The sequence below is a fragment of the Wyeomyia smithii genome, chromosome 1, assembly GCF_029784165.1.
Source record: "Wyeomyia smithii strain HCP4-BCI-WySm-NY-G18 chromosome 1, ASM2978416v1, whole genome shotgun sequence".
NCBI lineage: Eukaryota > Metazoa > Arthropoda > Insecta > Diptera > Culicidae > Wyeomyia > Wyeomyia smithii.
The window spans coordinates 23,526,860-23,544,755 of NC_073694.1; the positions used below are offsets into that span (position 1 = coordinate 23,526,860).

At 38.1% G+C, this 17,896-nt stretch overlaps 1 protein-coding gene across 2 annotated transcripts in view; it reads left to right on the forward strand.

Moving 5' to 3' along the window:
* The first annotated feature begins 512 nt into the window (after nucleotides 1–512).
* Nucleotides 513–17,896, forward strand: part of LOC129717898 (uncharacterized) — a 309,945-nt gene continuing 292,561 nt past the window's right edge. For both annotated transcript variants that reach the window (XM_055668165.1, XM_055668166.1), the window contains exon 1: nucleotides 513–1,303. The gene's annotated coding sequence lies outside the window, so the exon portion shown is untranslated. The remainder of the gene's footprint in view (nucleotides 1,304–17,896) is intronic.

The window sequence follows — 17,896 nt, forward strand, 5'->3', positions numbered from 1 at the left end:
TGTGGGATATGAATTAAACAAATTGATGCTCTTTTGAGCTTTTTACACTACCTTGCATCAACAGAAATTTGCCCTGAAAGTATACAATAACACCCATCCGTGTAATTCCAAGCCTTTTCCCCCCAACTTCTCTAGATAAAGTTAAGCTAGATCTAGATTCCACCCGATCGCGCCCAGAGCTGCCAACCTGAGCATGCTCAGGTTTTTTAAAGTGCAACAGTAAACAAAACCAGTTTCTTTTAGCGTGTATGTGTGAGAGCGCATGCATGTTTTGCGTCTTTCAGCCCACCAGTGGGCCACCACTGCAGGCTCCTTCCAATCTCTTTTTCCCATCACTTCTTCTGTACGAGCACGCCGTTTGGCAAGCACGTTTCTCGTTTTAATTCTCTCTCTCTCTTGTTCACTTACTTTTATTTGCTGCTCCGTGGGAAAGAGAACGAATGGTGTGCGCACGAGACAGCGAGTTAAGTCTACTTTTCATTTGAAAAGTTGCAGGCTCAAACGGTCGGATAACTTCGAACGGGTAACAGGTCCTCGGTTGCCGTCGCTCGGCAGTATATTTTCCTGTTCCAAATTTTGTTTTGTTTTTGGGAGTGATCAATATTTGGTGTTATTTTCTGTGTTGAATTAGTGATTCTGTGAGTTGTGAATGGGAAACGAATGTTCGTTTTCGGGTTCGTGCCGTTCAAAATACTGACAAGTGAAGGCTTTTATTTCAAGTCAAAGCAAGCCCCAAAACAGGTGAAGGTGTGAAAACAAAAATCCTTTTGAAGAAAATACAAAAGTGTTTGAGATTAATTTAGTACCGAATCCCCGAAGTGTTTCTGTGTTCCTTGGTATTTGTGCTTACGTTGCGTTGGAAGCCCCGGAGGGAGTAGCGGGAGAAAAAAGTAACGTGCCTGGCTTAGCGCCTCTGTTGGTAGTTGCGCTGTCCGATCAATGGATGCGGGAAGAAGGAAATAAATTAACGAAAAGCGAATGAAGTGGAAAGAATACAAGTGGATAAGGCGAAGATAAAAATAAAATAAGTGAAAGATTAAGGTTTTGTCAAAGCGTGCGAAACGCAACCAGCGCGCAGTAGAGAGTGGTGTATAGAATCGGTTCGCCGTTGCACGTGTCGATTGGTGTTTTGTTCGTGAAAAAATCTGCCTGCATTTGACCCGAATCGACACGAAACCGTGCGGATTGGCTTAATTGGATTAAACCAGCTTGGATTGGAGCGGGCTTAAAAACAGTACCCAGTGTCAGGCAGTTTTGTGCTTGAATGTTGGTGCGGTAGAAAGGCAACATAAAAGCGCTAAAGGTCAGTCAGTTTCTCTGTCCCTAACACTCTGTTGCGGTTTTGGTTGAAGTTTGATAAAGTTGGGAGAAGGGGTGCGGGTGGTCTTTAAATGGGATTGGCTAAGTGTACTTTATTTTACGGTCGAATGCGGGAGAGTATGCCGGCCGTGCCTTACTGGCGTCTCGCGGAATCGAGAATATATCGATTGGGTGCTGGTTTGTGGATTGATCAACCCGCTTTTAGAAGGGAGCTTAAATTTATGATTATTAAATTAAGCCTCAGTGGCAAGCGGACGTTGACCGAATCGGTTCGAAACCTCAACCATAATGATGCACAAAATGTGTTTCCGCAAACCCGGAAAACCGGGTTGCATCATCGTCGCATCAACGCCGAACCGGTTTTGTTTCTGCGTACGATGTTTCGGATAAAGAGACTTCCGCGGAACCACACACTTGCCAGTCGGCCAACCAGCCAAGCAAAACTAGTCAAACAAGCAGCGTCGTCGCAGTGAATGGGGAAGAAAGCATAGCACTCTCACGTGCGGCAGTCGGTCATCCAGCGACGGTGAAATGATAATTGCCGCCGCAGTCCCGCCGCGCATGCATTTGTTGAAGCTTTTTGTGCTACCCCATTCCAGGCCCCAAGCTGTCGATCTTTTGGTAGTGTAGAGAACCAGTTTTTGGTTGCATTTAGATGACGATTCAGCTCGGTTTGGTTTTTTATACTTGTTTGCTAAATATTATTCGCGAATTCATAAGCGAACTAAAATCAATAATAAAATGATCTGAACTATTTTTTTTAAACTGTTAGTATAACTAAGAGTACATAAAACAACCAGAAAATAATAGCCAAGCGACTCATGTTACCTGTTTTAATAGACCCAAACTTATTTTAAATTGATTAAATTTTTCGATAGGAGATTATTTTGTAAAAAAATACTCGCTAAGTTATATACACCTCATAAAAACCTCTATATCTGATGATGAGGCAGAATTCACGTCAAATTTTTTCCTATTTTTCTGGTCTAATCATTAAAAACCGCCACAGTACTCCGACAATTTCACCAGTTTCATGAATTCGATTAATGCCAGACTATTTGTTTACATTTTTCGGTATTTAATTTTTCATTTTTATATTTTAACACTTTTTTGTTTTATGTTGTACTAAGTGTTTTATTTTTTTTTAAATTGCTGTTATGTTCTGGAAATACATCCTTTTTTAACTAACGATTCTGTAACTTTATTTATCTGATTTCTTTTAGTTCAATTAAGTTTTGTGAATTTTGTTTACTTTGTATTTATTAAGCAGAATTTTACAAATTATCTAGAAATATGTCGTTTATCTTTTTGCAAAATGTTTGAATTATTTATGTTCTTTCTTTTAGTTTATCAATAATTTTGCTAAAAGGGATTTTTTTCGTTTTATGATCATTTCTATCCGATTTTCTGTCTTGTTTTTTCACTGACTTCTTCTGAATATATTTTCTTCTACTATCTTTATTGTTTCGTTAGCTTTGCTTTTGCGATCACATTGATTTGATGTGATATCTCTGCGAGGTCCATATTCTTCTTTTGTGTTACCAGGAGAATGAACTAAATTACCACAAACCCAGCTTTGAAAGGCGAAATAACGTTTCAAATGGATTGAAAAAGTTACCACAATTGGAAGCGGAAAAATCGTTATAGAATATTGATTCCCAGGAAAACGCTCCTAAAGATCAAAAAAGACCCCAGAGCTCAGAATAATTTAAAAAAAAGGTTAAAAAGGTGATAAGAATAGACAAAAACCTGTCTAAAGGATGAATAATAACCTAAGTTTGAACTTAAACTAGCGAAGAATACACTTCCCAACGTCAGAAAAGGCAAAACAAGTTCCAAAATCAAACTTGAAATGACGTAAAATACCAGAATAGTACTAAAAGAATAAAAATTTACTCAGAAAAACGAGTTCAGAATAGCGTAAAAAAATACTTCTGAAGATTGGAGAAGAGCAAAAAATCCAATTGGGTAAAACGTTTCGCAGATGATTTTCAATTACGCCCAACGGTCAAAAAAGACAAAAAAAAAGTATTCCAATTTGACCCCAAAATGGCGAATAAAATATTAAGAAACCCGAAGTTAAGCACAGAAGGGTATGAAAAAAGTTCCTAAAAGAATGACAAGTAAGGCTAGAAAATGTGAAAATGATTCAAAATTGAGTTAAGAATGGAAAAGAAGTACATCTGAAGACCTGAAGAGACCGAAAAGAAAAATCTAGACGACGGTAAACCGCTTTCAAAAGCCAGAAAATGGCAAAAAATATTAACTAACTCCTTAATACTAGATTTATTATTGCCAGCCTTACTTTGAAGCTCCTAAAATGCCTTAAATATGATCTCAAATTGAGCTCAGAGTAGCGTAAAAACGCTTCCAAGCAGAAAAAGAACAATTATGTAAAACGATCCAGAAATGATTTCGAACTACGCTCAAAGGTCTGAAAAAAAAAAACAAAAAACTGAACCCAAATGGATGACAAAAGTAAGGTTGCTAAGCACAATAAAATGGCGGAAGCACGGAAGAATGGCGGAGTCTTAAAATAGCAAAACAATACATTTTTGACCGCCGGAAAAAAAGCTAGAAAGGTTCTCAAATTAAGCTCAGAATGACAAAGCTCTAAAAGAATGGTTTGAAAAGCATCAAATTGATCACAGAGTGGAGAGAAAATATACTTTCGAAGAATCAACAAACAGCATAGCAATATCTCAAATTCAATATAGAATAATCACGAAATTCTCCTAAAGGCAAAAACAAAGCCGAGAGTTTGATTCCAAAATGAGTTTTAACTGAGGAAACCACGCAAGAGATCTAAAGATCAGAAAATTGCGAAAAACCGCTCCTAAAAGCCAAAAACAGGTAAAAAATAAAAAATATAAAAAAAATATAAAAAAAAATATAATTCAGAAAAAAAAGAAATTATAGGGAAACTGCTCCATTATTCATCTCAGCGCATATATCCATCTCATACAACATGAAAACACAATTTAAAACTGGGACAATGCTTATTTTCTAATTGCTTATTTATGGATTAGATTCTTCTTGGTTCACTTTAGATTTCTTATAAAGTAGAATCCTCAAAAACTAACTGAAAAGCTCTAAAATTGATATTATAATCGGGCATCTGCACTCGAAAACTCATTTATTTCAATCACCTACCTCAAAAAACCAAATCCGAGCATTTTTCTATACGGCTACAACGGGACTCATTCAGCAGCCATCCGAAGATTTTTTCATCACTAGCAAACCACTTTTTATTTTAATCACTAAACAAAATTACTCACTACACTAAGAATATTTTATTCTTTGAAATGTTCACATCAAATTTCCAAAAACAAGCTTGAATTAGCAGAAATATATGAGATGAATTTCTACAATTCCTGAATTTCAACTGTATGTAATTTTATCTGTTTTCACTGCCTTGAAGAAAATCAAAAGTTGCCAAATCAGTTTCTGTTAATACGAAAAAATCATACTGAAAATGTTAAATTATTCCGACATAAATGACATAAATCGACAGCACTGCAGTGGTTACCTAGGTTACCAATTTTGCACGTAAACAACTACAGCGGATATCTAGGTAACCTACTACGACGGGCTGCGGCTACGTTCATTTATGATAATGTGATTCATTCATGATTAACAGTGTGATCAATATGAGGGCGTCGAGAGATGAATAATTGAGCAGTGATTCAAGTTTTGTGAAGGATATGAGAGAATAACCCTAAACAGATTGGTGAAGTACACAGAGGGTGTAAGTGGTCTGGCAAGTAACCAGTTCGGCTTCCGGAAAGGTAGGTCCACGCTAGGTGCTATTCCCTCCGTCATCAAGACGGTGAGGTGGCTGCCCAGCGAAAACAAGAGGCATTCGCTATTGCGCAATCATTACGACTGACGTGAAGAATGCGTTCAATAGCTTCAACTGGGATTCCATAGTGCTCACGCACAGGAGCATCCTTGTACCGGTATCGTACAATACCAAGGAGGGTCAGAAGTGCTTTTCAAGTAACGCAGGTGTTGTTGGATGTCATGTACGACGCAGTATTGAAGCCAAAGTTCCCTGTCAACTCTGCGGAAAACATATCGATAGAGGTCTACGGAGAATCGATTGGAGAGGTCGAGCTGACAGCCGCGCACTGCATATGCGAAGTCGAGGACTGAATGCACTCCAGGAAACTGGAGTTAGCGCATCATGAGACGGATGTCACGGTTCTGAATCAGAGCAACAGACGGTGATCAGAATTGGAGACTGCACCATTACCTCAAAGCGATCTTTGAAACGCCCGGGGGTTATGATTGACGACAAGTTTACGTTCAAGAGCCACGATAACCATGTCTGTAGAAGGGCCTTAACGGCTTTTGCAGCACTATCTAGATATCTAGAATAGCTCAGCTGTGGACGGCAGTTAGCAGAAACTTCTTGCCAGTGTGGTTTCGTCGATGGTCACATGGTAGCGAGAATGGTTCAATTTCGCGAAGGGTACATTGAGAGGCGCCATTGAGGATTTCCTCCAGATACAGACTCTGTCAGGCACGTGCGAGGAACGATATGATGGTAGTGAGGGGGTCAGACATAACTTCGGGCAACTCAGCACGGAAGATGGGCGAAGATCCGGATATTTGGAGTGCGGTCTGTGCAGCTGCCTCAGATAGACCTGGAGCTACAATGTGTGTGACGAGTCAAACACTAACATGCCATTGGTCGCCAACTGCCAGCCTCCAGATGATTGGCTATGAGGCATAAGAGTAGAATAGGTGTATGAAGCACAAAAAGCCACTTCCGAAGTAATACTTAACTATCGCTGCAGGAAGATAAGGGCTGGAGACTGGAGAGGTTTTAGTGGGTGGGGTTAAATTTAACCCCACTCCCAGAGCTTTCTTCTCAGATGTCTGTAAACAAATTTCCCGACAAAAAAAAAAGGTTTTGTTTTTGGATCTCCCTTCTGTGTTGGAAGCACCGTCGATATACAGGCAGGTTCTCAGTTTTGTGAAAAATAAAAACAACCATCCTTTTAAGGACGACCTTATATTTTTAATTGAAATAGTAAGGGCTTTTTGCTTTTACTGCTTAGAACTGTAATCATCTCAGTAAGGAAATATTTTAGTAAGGAAATGAAACACGGGTGCTGATTGATTCGCAGTGACTTTGCAAAACGAATAACGAACAACTCATAATTCATAGTTTCGAGAAAACGTGCTTAAAACGTGTGAAAATTTGAAACTTTTCATTTTTATTGAACCTATTTGGGTCTATCAGTATTAGCACTTTTGAAGACACGTAAATTGTAAACCTTGAATCATGTAATAAGTAGATCAAAATCAAATTTGAATACATGCTTTTATAGAACTGTGAATAAAATTAAGCTTTACCACTAACAGCAATGTTTTGGTGAGTGATGTAAATATTTTACCACGCAGAGTCAAATGGTTTTGGAGTGCTAAGAAACAAATTCCCCTATATTATAGATTGCCATTTGCATGACGTGTGGGATGACTCTTGTTCTGTTGTTACCTCGATAGTATTTGCTACTATTTTCAGAAATTTATCAGCTACTGAGTTGTTCATAACAGCTAACAGATAAGCAAAAGATTACAACAAGACGCGCGAGTGGTAGAAAAATCTCAACTACTTGTCGTAATCATGCGGTTGTGTCTTATAAACAACCTTTCCAATTATTTCCCTGATTTTTAGGTAGAAAAAAACAATGCTCTTGAGTCTTTTTTCAAAGTAGTGAATCTTATTAGGACATTGAAACACGCTTATTCTTGGAGGAAATTTAACAAATTTGCTGAAACTCAACCATCATGAAAACAATTTTCTGATTGTTTTTTTTTGTTTGTTCCTTTGCAAAACATTTTTTTTACGTGTATACTCAACAAAATTGTTTTTTGGTGTACAAATTGTCTTGTTGTGGTATGCTTTTTTCAGTACCATTCAACTCACCTCTAGTGTTTTCTATTAAACCAACCAAGAAAGATTTTTTAAATGCCTTAAACTCACTCAACTTAAACAAGTTCGATAAAAAGATTGCGTTTTTTCACGTCAATCTAGCGGGAAATACTATAACAACTTTGTAAACTATGTAAAATTGATTAGATTAGATTTTTGGAGTTAGGCCACACTAAAACGTTAGAAATGATTTCTGTCCGTCATTTTAAGCATTGATTCCACTGTCCACCGCTTGGCTCTATCCGATTCAGTAATCTCTTCGTAATCCATACTCAACTTAACAAAACCCTCTGCTGCTGCTGCTGCCGCCAGGCAGGGGGCAGGTATCAGGCTGTGTTTACCTCACCTTCGTGGCTCTGTATTAGTTCGGCGTTGGGAGCACTGTACCGGTGTTCCAATGTTTATGTTTACGACTCACGTTGTATACACCTATTTATTTTGCTCAATTTCTTCACGAGGAGCCTCCACAACAACAACAGCGGCGGCAGGGAGAGACCCTGGTCTGATCCGACCCGGCTTGGCCCGCCTGGTCGTAGCCGTAGGTACGAGAGTTTCTCCTTTTCCCTTTTGCGCAGTTGTTTCGACGTTTATTTTCACCTTAAGCTGGAGAATACGGTATTCTTCTCGCGTGTGTTCTTGTTATGGCCCTTTTCTCCATCTATGGCGTGCGGGAAGATGGTTGTGTGAGTGTGGATAAGTAAGCTTAAGCCAACACGAACGCGATGACGTTTTGTTTGGGGCAAACACACATGGGCTACAGCTTTGTTTTGCTACATTTAATAGCGAGCCAAACCTCTAGGCGGTATTTAAACGAGATGACATCTCGAAAAAAAACGTCGACTTTCCTCGATGTCGTCCCGCAACGAGTTCGTTTGCGAATCTCACTCAAGTCACTGAAACTTCAGAGCTATTCATATTCATATATGTACAGCCAAATCATGAAAATTGCCCTCCAAACAGCACACTTATGTATGAAGGTTCAGAACCCCTTCCGAAAAAGTTCATTTCGTGGTCTTTGTTTGCTCTTTTTGCTGTGCTGCATCTAGTTTCCCGCTGCGCCGAATCGCCGAATGGTAATGATCGTGATGGTTTACCTCCATCTCCGCCTCCATCAACGATCGAATCCTCCTCCCCCGACTGCTGTGGTGAGGTAAACGTTCTGTACAGCAGCAGCATCACCACAGCGAGGGCTCGGCTAGCATTCGCAGGTAGTCGTAGTCATACTTCAACACAGGCCCGCATAGTCTGTGAAGTGGTTTCAGCTCTTCAATCTTGATCGATGAACCAGTGAGCAGCAGCTTAAGTGGTCCACGTCCGTTGGTCTGTGTGAAGCATTATGGTACCTCACCTATTGTAATGAGTAATTTTCCCCATCCTGTGTGAGCTCGCTTGATTGAGTTTGGTTTGAAGCACTATACGGAAACAAAAAGTTTCCCGAAATCTAGTGGAGCATGACGTTTGTCTTTACGTCGATGATTGAACACTAAACTTTTATCTCAGCTTAACTTCTTAACATCTTGATGATCCTCCAGCAAACGAAAGAAACATATTTGGAAGAGTAGTTTACTCTGCCGTAATGCTTAGATGCCCACAGACTCGGAAAGGTTTCGATTTTAAGATTTTTGTTAGATTTTGTTCCACTATTTTGTATACTATTTTTTTATTAACCAATTGAAATTAAATTTTGGTTTTTTTGCAGTATGGAATAGTTTTTTTCCTCATAGCTTTGAAATCAATTCGAATTTATTCGTTTTTTGGCTTTTAAGATTGTGTTTCCTGGCAGTTATTCATTATTTCTAGCATGAAATGGATTTGGAACCATAACAATAGGCATCTTTCGTCATTCCGAGTAAAATTGAAGCGTTTATCGCCATGGTCTTTGTGAGTATTTGTTTCCCATTCCAAACTCAACTTTGGATTTTTCTATTCCTGGCTTTCTCGTCATTCTGAGTAGACCAGGAGCGTTTTCTCATATCCTTCTGAGCTCAATTTCGGATTATCTTTATATATTATTCATCGTTCCGGGCTCAATTTGGAGTACTTTTTTGTTTTTTATTGACCTTTTAGTGCAATTCGAAATCAGTTTAGAAGTGTTTCCCAATTAGGATATTTTTTTATGCCTTTCTCCTATCTTCAGAAGTGTTTTTACACTATTTTAGCACTTTATCCGGCTTTTTAAAAACTTGGTTCAACCATTCTGAGCCAAATTTGGGAAAACTGTTGGTTTTGAAGCGTTTATTTTTGCAATCTTAAGATAATCTTTGATTTTTTCTGAGTGAATGATAATTATATTTCATGTTTTCTGGCTTCTAGTTTTTTTTATTTTATTATTTGCGGTAATTTTTTCTGTCCATTCAGTGTTTCTTGAGATAGTTTGGTTCCATTCTAGTTTTTGGTCGACTTTTCTGTTCTCGGGAACGTTTTTGTGTATTCCCAGATTAATTTGGGATAATTATCCTGTTATTTAAAAGTTTATTCGGTCTTGACAAAATTTATTTATTGATATTTTTCGCTTTTTCACCATCATGAGAGGATTATTTATAAGGCTATATTTTTTTGCCTTTTTCTTAAATAAAATAAAATCTTTTCTAGGTGTTTATATTTATTTTGAGCCCAGTTTAGAATTTCAAATTGCGGCCTGATTTCTGTCTTTAGAAACATTCTTCGCCGTTCTGAGATCAATTTGATATCATTTTATTCTGTTTTTTCCTTGTCTTCGAAAACAGTTAATTGAATTAAATTTCAGCCTAGTTTCGTTTACTGGCCACTTTGAGCTCGATTTAGGATGATTTGGTTGGCCTTCTCAGAGATTTAGAAGCATTTTTCCTAATTGTGATTTTTTTTTCTTCGTCTCTTTTGATACTCTAGATCTTCGGCATTGTTTCGCTATCCTGAACTCATTTTGAAATCAAAGTGTTGATATTTTTTCTGGTTTTCTAGGACCTTTTTTTAATTACTCAGCATTAAATTTAAAATATTTTTGTCGCTTTATCGTTTTTCTAGCAATTCTTAGATAAATTGGGATTTTTTCAAGCACTTTTTCTGCGTTTGTATTTTTTATATTTTAAGGTCAAATTATTTGTCTGTAAGACACGTTCTTCAACATGTTATGCTCGATTAGTGATAATGCAGTTTGATTTTAACCCTTCCTGACATTTATTCAGTATTTTGAGTTCAAAGTGGAGATTTGTTATTAGAGACTATTTTTAGCCATTATGAGAGAACAAATTTGGGATACCTTTTTCATCTTCTCCGGCTTTAGAGGCGTTATTTTGTCCTTCTTAACTCAACTTGGAATTGTATTTTTTACTCTTCTGTGGCCTTCAGCGTTTATCTAAGGTAAATAAGAATGATTTTGTAGTCGTTCTCTGTCCTTTAAAAGCGTTTTGTTGTTATTTCGAGCTCAGTTTAGGTTTTTCATCCCTTTTGTCGATGCATTTTTTGTCCACTCTAGACTTTATTTAGAACCTTTTTTTGCCATTCTGAGCTCGATTCGGGTTCTTTTTCGCCCTTTTCAGGTCCTTAGAAGCACTTTTTCGTTTTGGACTCAATTTCACTCCATTTATTATTTCAACCTTATCTGGCTTCTACGAAGATTCATTCTACTGTTTTGAGGAGAAATTGGGGTAAATTTTCCTGTCTGGAATAATGTAGTTTAATATTATCACCGGTTGTTTTTAGCATTTTTTCAATATTTTGAGCCCAAGTGGAGTTATTTTGTAACGGCACCCCGCATGACTACAGGGTTCCGTCACATTAGGTGACATGCTTAGAACCCGGTTTTCAGGTCAGAGCTTGCTAACAGTTGAAGCCAAGTCTTCCGCTTGGCTTGGGTGACGAAAACCGCTACTCGTTAGCACAAATAATTAAACAAGAGCCCGCGGTTGGGTACTTGATTGGCCGGCATCGCGAGGGTGAGTTACCGGTGATTGTTTACAAACATGATGGAGTGGCAGAGCGCACGGCTCACCGCTCTCGGTAGAATTAGACTAAGTGGGATCAAACCCACGATTAAGGTACTAGAACAGAAAAAGGCCGAGAAGGGCCATTAGCATAACAGAGATAGGAAGTGGTTCCGCGAGGGGAAATTGGCTCTCGCGGAATACACTCTAGAGCTAACAGTAAGTTCCAATGTGACATAGAATTTAATCGTAAAGTAATCGTGGTCACTAGATCGCGTGTACAGGAATACTTGTGATTTTTACGGAAGAATTTCACAAATTCCTGGTAGGGCAACAGGAGTTGACCTACAATTTTTATTGTAGAATTACATCTTAAAGCAACATATGGGTGAAAATTGAAACACCGGAAATATCGAGTGCGTTACGAAAGTTTTCCACTTTCAATCAGTCAGTTTCCAACGCAGTTCCTTCATTCTCACAGCAATGCCACACGGAATATTGCATGGCTTCCAATGCTCCATTTATGTGCATATAAACAAATGTATTTTTTTTACTGTGTAAATAGCCAAGGTAGTGACCTCTCTTCCCCAGCACAACCGACATTAAAATATACAAACGATACAACGACTTTCTAAACGATTTGGTGTTGTTGTTTTGCTCGCTTGAATGCACGCTCACCGGAAGTATAACTTTCTGTAGTTACATATAAAAGCTAGCATGCAGAACTTTAGTCTTCATTGCTGTAGCGAAACGAGGATCGACGAGAAGCAAGCAGAACTGCGGCAAGTCGCAGCGCAGTAGGCGACAATTTCAAATATAGGTTTTTCCCAGTTTTTATTGCAACACCAGCTCATTCAATCTTAGTCTTCCATAGCGGACTGACAAACGGAAATTTCCACAGTGCTAGATTTTAGATCTCCCGTCTGTGTGGGAAGCACCATCATACAGGCATGTCTGTAGCACATGTCCGGTCATGTTTGTGATTCTGTCCGGATTCGGTGCGTTCGCTTTTTGGCACTTCTAACAGTAAGTTAGTGTGCTGGTAGCTTGCTTGCAGTGTGTGAGAAGATAAAATACATTACTCAAGAATGTCTGGATTCACTTGAGCTAAAAGTTGTCTGACTTTTCCTCCTCAGGAACGTTTTAACTGTACTCTAGTATTGATTTGGGATATTTAATGCACTTTTTTAAATTTCAAAAGCGATTTTTCGCCATTCTAAGCTCAATTCTGGATAATATTTTTGACATTTGCTAGCCTTCAGCAGCATGTTATCGCCATATTGGGGAAATTTTGTATTTATGTGCTATTCTGAGCTCCTAAAATTTGAATTTTCAGCCATTTATAATTTTTGGATGCAATTCGAAATTAGGTTAGAAGCGATATTAGGAAGCGTTTGTTATTAATTGAAATTCGTTTCAAAACCAAACTTTTTCTGGCTCTTAAGCCACTTTTTTGACCTTTCTAAGATATATTTTTTGCTGGCCTCGTTTTAACGTTTAACTCAGCTATGGGATCAATTTGAGACTATGCGTTTTGCTAACTCTAGGGTCTTGTTTGGTGTTTAGTCTCTTTAAATTGAGGATGACTTTTTGACATTTGATATTTTCAAGTTTTTTCTGTATCTTCCCTACTCTAGAGAGAATTATTTTCTTGTTCGTCCGTTTTTGGTCTAATTTTTGGTCTAAAAGTGCTAGAGTCATTCGTTCCCCAGTCTGAACTCAATATCAAATCATTGTCGTTTTCAGGAAAGGTTTCCTGGCAATAAACTGAAACCTAGAAATAGTTCCGAGTCAAGAAGTCACGGTCGCATTTAAGATGTGGCCCTATTATTGACGTAGGACTACGCAAATTACTATTCATCAATATCTACGATGATATTTGACTAGCTGTTTGCATTAATAATCGTTCTGCAGAGGACGGTTACATGACGTTTCTTTAAAACTTTCGAAAATATGTTTTTATTATGAATTTTATTACATTTTATCAGAGTAGGCAGTGTGACTTTGCACTCGTATCCAAGTGAGTTTTAAAACTTGCTTGCACATTTATTTTCGGTTTGCACGTAAACCCTACTAATAGTGCATTACACTTGAGTTAGATTTGAGTTTGAATCCTGCATAACAACAATTGCATAAAAATCGAATTGCGATGAAATTCGCACCGCGTCTGCTGCAACATTTTGTTTCATTGTCCTTTGAAAGCATAAATTCGATCTAAAAACAAAACTCATCGCGTCACATCAGCGCCTGCATCGTTGGATACGTCGTGCACTGCATGCATTGCACGCATTTAAACTCAATCGATCAGAGTGTGCGGTGCAAAAAAACTCGAACTATCGAGAGGAAGCAGATTCAAGTTGGATTCAAATCTAGAAAAGTGTTACTCAGTTCAACTTTGCACGAGTTCATGCCATCACTGCATTTTATATTGTTTACAAGAAACACTCTTTTTACGATATAAAAAAGTCTGTTTTCAGCTACGCAATGCGACAGTAAGTTGAAGACTACGTGCTGGTGATGGGGTTTCTATTTCTATTGCAGTTAGTTTTGTATTGAAAATATTTGTTCAAAAACAGTCGTGTTCTGAATGAAATTGAAACTCTATCAAGAATTGCTATGATCTGCTGAGGATGCAAAATTCACACGGGAAAAATCTTTCAACCTAATTGAAAAAATTAATGATCTTGATAAAAACAGTATATTTTTGCCTTTCTCCTAGAAAGGTATAGCAATCACTGGAAAAACCAAAGGTATAAAAGTGGTCCCAATGGCCGAATGTCATATACCACTCGACCCCTTTCGACGAACTGAGCATTTTCTGTATGTATGTATGTATGTGTGTATGTGTGTGTGTATGTATGTGCAACTTTTTTTTCTCACTCACTTTTCTCAGAGATGGCTGGACCGATTTTCATGAAATTAATTGCAAATGAGAGGTCTAGTTGCGCCATAGGTTGCTATTGAATTTCATTGTTATCGGATTTTTAGTTTAGAGGCTATGTATCAAAATGTAAAAATCACGAAACATCAATATCTCAGAAACCACACAACCGATTTCAATGAAACTGGTTTCAAATGATCGGGCTGTCTCCAGAATCCTGACCTTTCAAATTTCGTTATGGTTGAACATATGGTTCAAAAGTTATGTAAAGAAAAGTTATCCTAAGTTTGTTTAAACTCACTCATTTTTCTCAGAGATAGTTGAACCGATTTTCACAAAATTAGTGTCAAATGAAGGGTCTAGTTGCCCCATAGGTAGCTATTGAATTTTATTGCAATCGGATAGTAACTTTGTCCGTTGTTCGTAAAAATGTGAAATCACATAATGAAAGTAAACATATTGACTTTCTCCTAACGATCACTGGAAACTTTTTTTCTCACTCACTTTTCTCAGCGATGGCTGAACCGATTTCAATGAAATTAATTGCAAGTGAAAGGTCTAGTTGCCCTATAAGATCCTATTGAATTTTATTGTAATCAGATTTCTAGTTTAGAGGTTATGTATCAAAATGTAAAAATCACGAAACATCAATATCTCAGAAACTGCACAACCGATTTGAACAAAATTGGTTTCAAATGAACGGGCTACCTAAAAACCCTTAACTTTTGAATTTTGTGGTTCAGAAGTTATGGAAAGAAACGTGTTCTGGATACTATTTAATCTCACTCATGTTTCTCAGAGATGGCTGGACAGATTTGCATAAAATCAGTGTCATATGGAAGGTCTTGCTGCCCCATAAGACCCTAATGATTTTTTTTTGCAAACGGATTATTACTTTGCCTGTTATGTTTAAAAACGTGAAATCTAGCTATTGAAAGAAACATATTCCGAAGACTACCTGGACTCACTCACTTTTCTCAGAGATGGTTGACCCGATTCCCACAGAATTAGTATCAAATGAAAGGTCTAGCTGCCTCATAACACCCTATTACATTTTGCTGTAATCGGATTGTAACTTCGTCTGTAATGTATCGAAATGTGAAAATCACGAAACTTCATTATCTTAGAAACTACACAACGGATTTGAACAATATTGATATCAGATGAACGGGCTAGTTAAGGGTTAACTGATGAATTATAATTGAACACGTGGTTTGAAAGTTTGGCTGCTTTATACGTTCCCTTTTCATTTGATTATAATCGAACTTAAGCAACCGTTATGTATTAAATTGTTAATAAAACAACGAAAGTCTATTATCTCAAAGATTACATGACTTATTGGAACATAACTTGTGTCATACGAACTAGTCATCTCTCAAACTTACAAATGATAAACTTCATAACAATTTTATATGTGGTTCAGAAGTTATGAAAAGTAAAAAAATTAAGAGACTATTCAAAACTATACCTGCTTTGATCAATATATGTGACCTCAACATAATTTAAATATGTTATCGTTCAATTTAAACGTTTCTGATATTGCTGATGATTGAATTTAATTCAAATTTCAAATTTTATACTTTAGTTACAACATCAATATTTTAGTACCCAAAGAGTGAATATTCCTTTATTGGATTGCAGCGTTCATGTAAATCTATTTTTACAAATAATAAGTTTAAGGCTGGGTCTGACCGCTAGGTGGATTAATTTAGGTTTTTAATTGCACAGATGATGTTGACGGCGCTCAGTCATGCCATTCTCTCGGCTGTCAATTTGAATTAGTTTGAGTTTTTCGCACACTTATTTTATATGACATGAATATAAAATAAGCATTGCGGTGCTGCCCACTATAATTTCAGTTCGGATGCCGCATGCTTTTGACCGTGACGTGTTAAATAGACACACTGATGACATTGTTTTTGCAACGCAGCGGAAAAAAGCTAAAATTTGAATTTCACAGTTTCAGAATTCGATCGTTGGTTTTCTCAATTTTTATGGCTTAAAACCTGATGCAGAACATAACAAATCTAACGCGTAAAGAAAGAAATCCAACAATCCGTTGTAGAGTTAAATCGTGACATACGGATACTAACTTATTTTTATTCATATAGATTCATTATCAAACGGAAAAACTATGACTTAAAACTACTTTTCAAGGTAAATGAAGCAATAATAACATATTTAAAACCTTTAGAAACGCAACAACGTCGAAAAACATTTTAACCAATTTTCAAAAAGGTCGATCCCATCGCGCAACGATGCGCGCTCGGCTGATGACGGTTTTGTTTGCGGTGGATTCGATGATTTTAGGCAGACTGCGCAGTTCAAATGTTATCGTAATTTCTCCTATGTTTACATAATATGTATGCGGCCGCTCGTAGCAAAAGCTTGGCGCGGTGGCTTTCTTCGATCCGGGTTTCGTTTGTCGTCTAGCGTCTAGTGCAGCCAGTTAATCTTTTCCATCGAATCAAATAAAAAATTACGGCCCCGATGATATCAGCGAGCTTCAATCGCCAATCAACCGTGAGGGGTGGGAGAAGATGGCAAGGTATGCGGGGGTTTTAGAGATTCACACCATTTTGCAGAGGTGAAATAAAGCAATAAAAATTAATGACAGAGTTAAGAAATAACTAAGCAGCGAGTGAAAATGATTTCAATAGGAGCTTATCAAATTATATGGAACAGCCAATGCCATTAAATCTGGTAGTTAATCATCAGGTAAAATCATGTAATCGTTCGAAGTGTTAGTAGTGTTAAAGTGGTTTTTTCTATATACATTATTGGAAAAGTGTGAAAAATAATACATTTATCGAATATTTTACAAAATTATAATTTCAATTATATAATTATATAATATAATTGTTCAACGAACCGAACATAACACTGATAACTTTTACACGGTTGGTTGAGCAGACCTTCACTTTTATCTGCCGATGTGGAACTATTCTATTCACGCCTAGTCTGATACTGGTTGCATTCCAAAATAACTGGAGAACCTCCAAGCGGAAACCCTTGCGTACGGCTATGAGCCGGACGAAAGCGACCTACGAAGTTGTCGATTTTTTGTCTTTTTATTTCTCATCACAGCAACCTGTCTGTACGCGCGCGTGCGATGTGATGAAAGTTTCGTTTCACATGATTATCATAAACGCACATCATAAAACATCCAGCAGAAGGCCTTGACAAATGCTCCACTGGCGGTGAAGACGACCAACAACCTCCTACCGCCCCGCTCAACGGACAGTGCTGCCATTGTTTTCGCGAGTAAGCGCGTGTGAGCGAATCGATTTCACTATCACTTTTCATTCCGTCATTCCGTGCTCGGATCGGTTACGGATCACCGCCGCCGCCGCCGTCGAAGCTCGCCCCGATGAAGGAACGAAAGAGGGTCGGTGTCTTACCGGGTAGAAGACGCGATTGAACTGGTTTCTCAGGGGCTGTGCGCTTAGCAAACAGCAGTCAGCCAGCCCAAGTCGCGGCGCAGTGAAGGAAAATTAACAATCAACCAAACGAACGACATTGATTGCGACGGCCGGTGGGCGGACGGGAGGACGGTGCATCCTCGTCGTCGCCGTCAGCTTGATTATCATCAACATTGCTATCATCAGCAACATCATCATGCCATTGCCACCGATTGTGAAAGTTGAACTTGAAATTGCTTGAGTGCAATTTTCCGATCCATCACTGCTGCTGCTGCTGCTCCGGTTTCGGATCTTCTTCGTAAGAGTAGTTCGTAGTAGTGCTGATGGGCTTTTTTCCGGTTACTGGTGTATACACACACACACTTAACGAGCCTGTTTAGAGTTGCGAAAGAAAGCGTTCGAGCGGTTCGATTAGAAGGGGCCAAGG